The 10984-nt window shown below is 42.6% G+C and overlaps 1 long non-coding RNA gene across 1 annotated transcript; it reads left to right on the forward strand.

The window, feature by feature from the left end:
• The first annotated feature begins 1875 nt into the window (after positions 1-1875).
• LOC125715990 (uncharacterized) lies at positions 1876-4562 on the forward strand. Its single transcript, XR_007384237.1, has 3 exons — positions 1876-1968; positions 2344-2497; positions 3203-4562. It is a non-coding gene; the product is annotated as an uncharacterized LOC125715990 (long non-coding RNA).
• The last annotated feature ends 6422 nt before the right edge of the window (positions 4563-10984 follow it).

Genomic DNA, 10984 nt, shown 5'->3' on the forward strand with positions numbered 1-10984 from the left:
ACACGACAAATGTTTTTATCCCTTAAATTATTGAAATAACTAAGGTATTAGTCTAACAAAGTTTTTTAAATGTTTTTGAAGTACGTAGCTAAATACCGCTCACTAGTTCCTGCATCTATTACATTAATACTGTGCTGGGTGTGTTTTATTGAAAATAAAACGAACAAAATACAACTAAATTATTTTATTAATTAAATCTTATTGGCTTAAACTTTATAATAATTTGTCATACCCCCGTTTAAGTTACGGCACTTTACCCTGCTGATTAAGCCATTGAAGTTAGATACTTCATCCAGCCCCACAGGCCCGCAGCGGGGCGCCCGGGGCTATGCTAGAGTCCCAGAGCTGTGGTGTTAGCCATCGACTTTTATTTCAATTAGACATATATTATTTTATACTATTTACGAATAAAACAGATTAACAAATAGACGTAATGTGCTTTCTGCCGGGGCGTGAATGCTGTCTGTCTGCTTGTCACACTCAGGACCAGCGGTTAAACGAGATGTTACACGCACTCTGCAACAATTTGTCAATTTGTCAATTCTCATAGTCTTATCGCTCACTGCCGCGGACATTAGCTGATCGACATGTCTAGACATGCAATACGCATAAATCCCCATAAAAACAGGATTGCTGTGTTTTTATCGTTATAAAATAGGACATTTTGTTAAAAATAAACCGTTAACAATACACAACTACTGCTTTTACCATTCAAAACTGCCCGACTCTCTTTCCTCTCTAGCTAGAAAAGCTCGACGCGTCCGGTGACCCCTTAAAATTATTATGCCTTAAAACGTATTTAAAATGTCGCATTGATAAATTCATATAATGTATTTTATTCTTTTAAAGACTACTGATTCCAATTTGGTGCCATATGCTTTTATCTTGTAGGCCGTAGGATAGCTCTCTTTCTACCGGCTATAGGCCGTGGTACGTCTGGGGTATTATGCTTAAATTCTTTATTAATTAATGTTGGCTATGTGCTTTATAACACATTTTATACTTCTTTTACATACGTTTACTTATTGTATACACACTTTAAAGTTCCGAAAACGACTTGCTTCAGCTGTTTTCAATAAAAGACTGGTGTGTGGGTATCGTGGCTGCACGCACAAGCGCGACATGGAGAGTTATTTTAACAAGGATCGCCAGCGTTATTCCTTGATTCTTGTTGTCGAAATGCTTAAGATGTTTTATTTTAAATAACACATTAGCCGAAAAGAGTTTCATTGCTTAAAAACGATGAGGTTAAAGAGGCTTATTTGAAATAAAAGATCAGCATGTGTTGTTATACATCTTTTCAAGTCCTGTTTATACCTTTTGATTAACCATACGTAGATAAATTTAGCTAAATGTAGCTAAGCAATCCGGGGGTGTTGTGTTAGAGACCGACTTTTATTTAAATTAGAAATAGATTATTTTACACTATTTACAAATAAGCATATAAAATATAGAATTAGTGTGCATTCTGCCAGAATGGCGGCATGCTTCTCACAATCCAGGCCAACGGTTCGCATCACGACAACAATTTCCGCTGGTAGCCATTTGACCGCTGCTTCACGCAACGAGCTGGCTCAATAAAGGAAATGCTGTGTGGATCTACGCGCCTGCGCCACACGAGAGTGAGAGCATGCATTCGTTTAAACAAGAATTAACCGCGTTATTCACCGATTATTGCTATCGAAAATGCTCCGAGCGCTTTACTTTATTATTCACATTGACAGAAATGTGCCTAATTACTTAAAACATTACGGTTATAGGGGTTTTATTTGCTAAAACAGGCGCTCCGCCGGCGTAGCCATTTTGAAAGGGGCGTCGGTGTGGGTGCGCATGCGCCAAGCGCTGGACTAGCGATCGTCCATTCCGCCCCGCGTTGTTCAAACAGGGCAGTCGCATGTGTAGGAGCTCCGGTATCGTTTCGGCCTATTTCTTCTAAAAGTTTGCCGCTTACATGCTTTCTCCAACCTGGTAAATATAACTAAAGTCTTTCGTGTTGGTTAAATGTAATGAATGATCGCTTCTTTTAAAACGCCGGCTGTATGTTTACTGGTTTCGCTTGCGCTTGTTTAAATTTGCTCTTCTGCTACTTCTTTCGGGCATGTCTGCTTAAAATAACCCTGCTTTTATTTTTTAAAATAACCCTAAAGTTTTCCTTCTTTTGGTGCTTTCTTCTTTTAAAATACGCCGCGGCGCTTACTAACAACACAGGGCCGGACGGACGCCCCCGCTGAACGTGTATGCGCTAGCTTGCCATCATCCTGCTCTATGTTGTATTATACCTTAAAAACGTAATCAAAAACCACATTAATAAAATACATGTAATGTATTTTTATTCTATTAAAGTTTAATCTCCCAAACCACCCTATCGGCAACACGTGGCTTAAGCATGTATTGATATCATATATGGGCATAAACCCTCGACCAATCAGCATCAAGGATAAGCCACTTCCTCTTATGACGTCAGAAGCGGAGAATTAAGCTCCGCCCAATGTACCAGGTAACAATATATTGTGGAAAATCCTTGTTCAGCTAATTATTTTTCCCACAGGTGCTGACAGTGTGTCCACAGTGAAATGGGTCTGTGTACAGAAAGGATGATCTGTTACAATCCCATGTTTCTATGGTGACAGATATAAAACTCATGTGAAATACTGGTGCAGAGGGTATCATGTGAGGTCATGTACTCCCATAGTACACACTGACTCTCCACAGGAGGGTAAAGTGTCAGTCAGAGATGATCCTGACTAGCGAGTCTTCACTGTGACCATCAACAATCTGACAGCTGAGGACTCTGATCGGTACTGGTGTGGTGTGAAGATCAGTGGAGCCTCTTTGATCGGGTTAATCTGTCAGTCACTCATGGGAAGATGTCTGTACTGCAGACTGTAGCCAATGAGATGCACAGTATGTAACGTCATTGAGTCAAGAAGGAAGGACATTAACGCAAACACTGAAGGAAAAAATGTTTTAATATTTAAAAAATCTGCATTTTAATTTAATTCAATATGATAAACGAGACTTGGAAGGAGTAACAGTGTCAGCTAAATTGGGTGACTTCATGAGGTTAAATATGATAAGTAATATGTTAAAAAATATCAGTTTATTGGGCAAACATTTACATATGCATGTTGTAATGAGCTGATGATATTCATAAACATTTCATTGCTATGCAAATCTTTGAGTGTTTTACCTGTGTGTTCAGGTCCTCCAGTGCTGTCAGTGGACAAACAGGAGGTGACGGGTGTGGATGGAGACAGTGTCAGTGTTACTATGGAAACAACAAAAGACATAGGATGTGGTGTAATATTGGGGGTTCCTGTGCATCAGAGAGATCAGCGAGTTTGGATGGGAGGCCTGTCCTGATCAGGGATGAAACAGAAAATAAAACCTTCATTGTGACAATGAGTGGGCTGGAGAGGAAGGACACTGGCTGGCATTGGTGTGCTGCTGGAAACCTGCAGATTCCAGTTCATATAACTGTCAAACGTAAGTAATTGATTTAAATCTGCCTGTGAATCCTTTGTGCTTGAATATAAATAGATAAATACTAATTTTATTTTATTTTTGAAACCCAGCAGTTTCACTCACAAAGGGGTTTGTGCTTCTTTGTGGGGATATTTATCAGCTGTTGTGAAACAATTATTTATTGGGATTATTGTTTCAATGATAGTGGCACGGTGGTCCAGTAGGTGGCGCTGTTGCTTCACACCTCCATGTTCAGGGGTTTGAATCTGGCTTCTGCTCTTTCTGTGTGGAGTTTGCATGTTCTCTACATGCTGTGTGGGTTTCCTCCAACAATCCAAAAACACACAGTCAGCCTAATTGGTGTCTCTAATATAGAATGTGTGTCTTCTAGTTTATGATCAGTCTAATTGTGTGAAGACTGACTAACATGTCTGTAGGTGGTTTTTCATTGCAGCGTAGGCCAGTGTTACAGTTGTACTCTGTAATATCTGTTCCAGTGCTGCATCCATCCATTGTCTGAAACTGCTTGTCTAATTCAGGGTCCCTATGGGCGCAAGGCAGGGTACGTCCCATGACAGGGTGCCAACCCATTGCAGGACACACTCACACTCCATTCTCTCGCACAAGCACACCTACCGGCAATTTGACAACTCCAATTAGCCTCAGCATGTTTTTGGACTATGGGGGGAAATCAGAGTACCTGGAGGAAACCCCACAATGACACGGGGAGAACATGCAAACTCCACACACACAGAACTCTGGTAGAGACTTGAGCACACGTGCCAGAGGTGTGAGGTGACATTGCAAACCACTGCACCACCGTGCCACCCTGCTACAATAAATACATTATAATATGTTAATAAAATCATTTATCTCACCTGTTCACTATCAGTGCCGTGGGATGTGAATACTTTGGTCATGACACTAATTCATTGTTCTCCATCTAATCATTTTCTCTGTAGAATACCTTTCATAATTTATATTTCAGTTTCAAGAGTGACCTTTTCTTAGTCTTTATTGACTAACAGAGCACTGCTTTTTATTAACGATCCTTTCTCCTGTTTCCACTGCTCTCCTTTTCTCTGCACATGAGGAAGAAGGAGGGGATGAAAAACTGAGGTAAGCATTCAGCAGCATTTACAGTAGTGTGGGGATCCAGCTAGCAGCATTTACCTGATCACACAGTAATGGGAAACTGTCATTTTAATTTTAAGAGAAAAAGATATTATTTTTTATTTTATTTTATTAATAATAAACTTGAGATCCCATCCCATCCAGGGTGAGCCCTTGCCTTGTGCCCTATGCTGCTGGGGAACGACTGCAGGCCTGTTTTTACGAAATAGTGTAACATGTTGTGTGATAATCTCTAGCTATTTTCATGCTCTTTGTTAATGTCTCCTGTTCCTCACATGTAACCTGTGTAATACAGTAGTACAGATGGCTGTACCGTGTTGCTATAAAGCACGTAAGACTTTACTGTTCAAATCCACCCTCTTATTCAGCTCTTTGGTCCAGCTGGCTCTGCATGTAGGACTGGGCTTATCGGTGCTGCTGTTGATCATCAAGATGGTTTTACTTCAGTCAGAATAGATTCACTCTTCTGTTCTTCAGGTTTAATTGTGATACGTGTGACTGACAGACACACTGATGTCTGACAGGTGGGAGCAGGTTCTGGATGCTGTACTGAAAGCTGGGACTGGTGTGTTTTATCTGATTTGCACCATCATCACCATTCAGCTGCACTGGACCTCCTGTAGAAAGCGGGAACCAATCAGAGAGAAGCAGAGGGTCTCCCTGTGTTAGAGGAAGCTGGCAGAGGAGATGACCTTCGTGGAGCAGAATGAGTCAGACAAGCTGGAAATAAATGGTTATATATATATTTTATATATATATATATATTCCCTCCACCACCCCCCCTCTGCGGAGGACTACTTTATTTCTATTTATTTTTATTTATTTCCTCAAGAGAGGGAGAAGGAGAGAGAGGGGGACAGAAGGACGAAAACGGAGAGGAAGGTAAATAGAGAGGGAGGGAGGGAAAAGAGAAAAACAATTAAGAAGAAAGAAAACCACAGATAATCTGCTTCAATACCTGCTGATGAGAGAAAACAACAACCAACATCTGTACGAATCACAATGAGCATGTTAAGGAGCAACAGCCGATAAAGACAGTGTGTGTTTGTGACAACCTGTTTGTACACCTGCGTGTATCTGTGAGAACCTGTTTGTACACCTGCTTGTATCTGTGAGAACCTGTTTGTACACCTGCTTGTGTCTGTGAGAACCTGTTTGTACACCTGCGTGTGTCTGTGAGAACCTGTTTGTACTCCTGTTTGTGTCTGTGAGAACCTGTTTGTACCCCTGTGTGCACACCTGTATCTGTGAGCGCGCCGGTCTTCAAAAGGTTTCTCCATGTAAATGTCTAGTAGTGTGTGTGGGGAGCCACAGCCCCATCCCTCAGGACATGAAGCAGACACGGAGGAGGCCCGGACCCCAGACATCCAGAGGCCCCCCAGGGCATGGGAGCCCCCGGAGGACCACCGCAGGGAGAATAGCATCCCTCACCCAGAAAAGGGCAGAGGAGAGCTCCGGAGGGAGGCCATCCGGCAGCCACAGTGCAGGAGCCCCAGGGGGCCGTGGCGGTGAGCCCGCAAGCTCCGCCGGCGGCCGGCCCCACCAGAACAGACCAGGCCCTGGGCCCAGAGATCCAAGGGCCCCCCCAACCCCCAGCAAGGGCCGAAAGAGCCACGAGGGCCAGACCCCGCCAGGCAACCGCCGAGGGTGAGCCAGCACCCACCCAAGCACCCAGCCCTGGACATCGAGAACCACCAACGCACCAGCGGCCGGGGGCCCCATCCACCGGCAGGGAGTGTGGCGGCGGGGCCACAGCTCTTCCTCTCAGCCCCCAGCTGCAAATGGCGAACAGAGAACGGGGGTGTGAAAAGACCCCATGCCCCCCTTCGCCCGCTCAGATGTGTTGTTGGTGCGTGTTGTTCTAAAGTGCTTTTAAAACAGGTGAAGGGCATAGCGATAACCATCCCCTGCCGACCAACAGCTGGTGTTAGCTCGGCCCCTCCCCAGAACCCTCAATGTCTATGTGTGATTAAAATTGAGATGTGGGCCCTGGCACCAGAGGTAAGGCTGAATGAACAGACCGCCCTCTGGATGCCATTCTGTGTACCCACCCCCAAGGCCCTAAATGTATGTGTTGTGAGAGAGTAAGTAATGAGAGTGTCTACGTTGTAGTGTATGAATGAGGTACATGTGGTCGCGAGGGGACAGAGGAGGGATACTTCCCCTGTATCCCAGCAACGCACCTGCACCTCAAAGCCCTACGTGTGTGGTGGTGTGATGGAGTGGGAGAAGGGAGGCACTTCGGGATGGGGAGGAAAGGAATGGCGGGGGGCAAAGTTCCCCCCCTCTGGAGCCAGCTCCCCCGCTGACCCCCATAGGCACCCCCCCCCCCCCCCCCCCCCCCCGAAATCCATCCAAGGTGGGGGGCCCAGGCCCATCCAGACCGGGGCCAAAGGCAGTGGCATCAGCGGGCCCCACAGAGCCCAAGACACCCCACCACAGAGGAAAAACTACCCCCGCCCCAGCATTCAGTCAACTCTCAGACTGCATAAGACAAAAGATATCCAGGTTGAGTCCCTCCTCCTCCTCTATTGGATCCCCCCCCCCACCGCAGAGTGGATACCCCAAAAGCAGGGACCCCCTGCGGACAGATGGTAAGAACCTCCCCAACCGGCCGAGGTACACGGTTATGTTAACTGCAGTGAGGCCTCTTTCACTTGACCCTGCTAAGTCTGTACAGTCATAGCAAGAGAGTCAGTTAAACACAGAGAGGTTGATCTGCAGTGTTGGATTATCTGTTGGGAACCTGTACAACCACGTATTGGCCACTTATTCACATGCGCTTTGCTGCCACTTGCTGGTTAATGTTTAATAATAGTTAACTAGTGAAGGTTAGACTGGATTTTATTAAATTGTCTATTAATTCTGAAAAAATGCGGTACTATGCAAAAGTCTTGGGCCATCAAAGAAAATGTTTAATGCTATTTATCTGGGTTTTGTATATTTGCTCAGAACAAAAACACAATTATCATTAAAATATATGCAAATTAAAAGTAACACAATAAAAACTAACAAGAATTTCTCCTTTTCTCCAAAAAGTTGCTGATGCCTTGTTGGATCACTAGATGAACCACGCTTTGGTTACAAAATCTCTCCTCAGGGGCACCTCAGCCATTCCATGTATTTGTTAAATTTCACCACCAGCTCGCTTAATTAATTTAATTATTAAACAAATGTTAATGATGTATTGATTAGCCATAGGAGTTGTGTTAATGGTCAAGTCAAAAATATATGGGTGTATTAGATGGTTGGTGCAAATGCTGTACTGACTTAGAAGAGATTTTGAAATGACTGGGCTGCCACTCTTTGATGGACAAAATATTATAATTCTAGACCAAGATGAACATCATTTTATTTGACGGCCCAAGACTTTTGCATAGTTTTGTATATGTCTTTTATACTGGTCATTATTTGTTTTAATACATGATTAATAAATTGATACTTTACAAAACATTTAGTATTTTTATGAAATTGGTTATTATTAAAAACAAATTCCACAAACTTAAACGGTTTGGGGTTATTAGGTCACGCCTCCTTGTCAGGGCCCACCAATCAGGGACTCTTTTAGAGGGTGATGTACGCATTAAATCAGGACCGCCCACTTATCGCTCCAATCACACCACCATCCAATCCAATCACAAATCACACCAGTTTGTCTCAGCTGACAGCAGCCTCACATATCAACTAAGGAGGAAGACGGCATATCAAAAGTAAAAAGAAAGACAACATCAATTGAAAACATCCCTGTGTTTTCTGCTTTCAATCCCATTAAATGACAGTAAATCCAGTTGCTGTCCATGGTTCTGAAAACCTGGATCAGTAAATTCCAAATGAAACTTCTTTACCTGATTTAATTGTAACATATTTTGTTGGCAATGATGCTTTGTTGAGTCTAGAAAGGCGCAAAGTGGGTTACAGATAATTTAAATGAAGTAGTTTTACTTAAAAACCAGAAAGCTTTGAATAATCAGTTCAGCTTTGGACTGTAGTGCTTCACAAAAGTAAAATCCATCCAGTTAAATCTCTTTACCTCCAAGTCAGGAAGGAATCAAATGCAGAAGCACATTGTGGGAGATACAAGGTGCAAACACATTAAAAGCACTTTTTTGTGTGAACATTATAAAACAGATTGATACATATTAAGCAGTTTGTAACTTTACATCCAGAGCTACATCAGTCAGAAAAAGATGACCAGCCCAACCAGCAGCTCCATCTCTGATTGTACAGAATCCCTTGTCTGAAGTTATGACTAAACTAATTTCCATCTCTGCCTTCAGCTTCATCAGATAGATTAAATTAGGAACTAAACTAAACTAGGAGGGAAATACAGTCAAGCTATGTAAGTAGCTGAATTTTGTTTATCCACTAGAGGGCAGCCACACATAGATTCCCTTATAAATGGTTCTGATGCTTCAGGGAAGCACTGTAGAGAGACCCAGGTATGCCAGTGAGGAGCAGATAAAGAGCAGACGGATCCACCAACTAGCTGTAATATATAGTATTTTCATTGAATTTAAACAAATGAATATAACAGTGTCAGAGTGTCAGATCCATGTGACTTTTTATGATTGATGAGCTTTGAAAGCCTGAATATGACTGAGGACGCCCACGGACCCCATTATGTGTTAAACACAATTGTGGTGCTGAGAGAAAGACAAACAGCACTCAGTCTGACAGGACTGCTGATAAGACCCAGATGAAGTGAATCACCTGACTTTGCCCCCCTCCCCCCAAGGACACCCCCGCCCCTGTCATACAGACACCTTCCTAATGGACTTCTTGATTTGTACTGATCCACAGATATTAAAAGGACCTACTGCAGTGACATTTTAAAACTGTATAAAACATAATAAAGACTGAAACAAAGGCCTGAGGTCAGACCCTCTGTATGCAGCACACAGTGTTTCTGCAGAGTCTCACACTCACATCCTGTATGACGACATTTCTGCTGTTCAGAATAAGTCTGATTTCACTGCTCTTTGCTCATTTGCAATATGAGGAAGTAACAGTTTAGAAAAGAACTAGACTTATTTGATTAATTTGTTTGTAGTTTAAACTGTGAGCATGAATGATTCACTGTGAAGGCCAGCTATCAATAATTTTGCTATGAAATCATGTTTCTAGAAAACAGTTGTGATGCAATATTTAAACTTAAACTTGGACTTCTGAATATAAGATCACTGGCCCCTAAAGCACTATTAATAAATGAAATAATTACTGATTTTAGTCTTGGTGCCCTGTGCCTTACTGAGACCTGGCTTAAACCAGATGAATTCATGGCACTAAATGAATCTACTCCAGCGGAATACAGTTATAAGCATAACCCGCGACCAAATCGCAAAGGTGGTGGTGTTGCTGCAATTTTTCAGTCCAACTTAGGAGTGTCTGAGAAATGTGGTGTGAGTTTCAGCACATTTGAAACTCTTGTTCTTAGCCTTGCTGGCTCATCTCTTTCTAGTTCGTCACCCCAAATCACCATGGTTATTGTGTATAGACCGCCTGGGCCGTACAGTGATTTTCTTAAGGAATTTGCTGATTTTTTAACAAACCTGGTGGTCAGTACTGACAAAGCCGTTATTGTGGGTGATTTTAACATTCATATGGAGAAGGATAATGATCCTTTAAAAACAGCGTTTGCAGCTATTCTTGACTCTGTAGGTGTATGTCAGAATGTAGTCGGGCCTACTCATGTCTGTAACCATACCCTTGATTTGATCATTAGTCATGGCATCCTGGTAGAACATGTGTCTATTATGCCACAGAGTCCTCTGCTCTCAGATCATTACTTGTTAACATTTGAAATCCAGTATAGCCTCCTGTTGACCACCACTCCAAAGTATAGAATCAGACGTTCTATTAAGGCACTAACTACAACAACATTTATGAAACAACTTCCACAGTCCTTTAGCCTTACATTTGAAGCATCGTGTGTAAATGAACTTGAACAGGCAACTTCAAACATGGAAAAATCCCTTCGCAGCACTCTAGATCTTGTGGCTCCACTTAGGAGTATAAAGCATAGCAATAACAAACCTGCCCCCTGGTACTCTGATAATACACGTGAACTCAAACAGGCATCACGCAAGCTAGAGCGAAAATGGCGCTCAACTAAACTGGAAGTTTTCAAATCTGCCTGGAAAGAGAGCCTCTCTAAATACAGACAAGCACTAGTAACTGCTCGGTCTGTGTATCTCTCCAGATTAATAGACATGAACAAAACCAATCCTAAATTCCTATTTGAATCCGTGGCTAGGATAACACAGAATTCCTCATTAAACTTGCGAATCCCACAAGCTCTTAAGAGTGATGACTTTCTTACATTTTTTAATGGTAAGATAACTACAATTAGACAGACTATACAGTGCACACCTTTACCTACTTACGG

The sequence above is a fragment of the Brienomyrus brachyistius genome, chromosome 20 (genome assembly GCF_023856365.1).
Source record: "Brienomyrus brachyistius isolate T26 chromosome 20, BBRACH_0.4, whole genome shotgun sequence".
NCBI classification, from domain to species: domain Eukaryota; kingdom Metazoa; phylum Chordata; class Actinopteri; order Osteoglossiformes; family Mormyridae; genus Brienomyrus; species Brienomyrus brachyistius.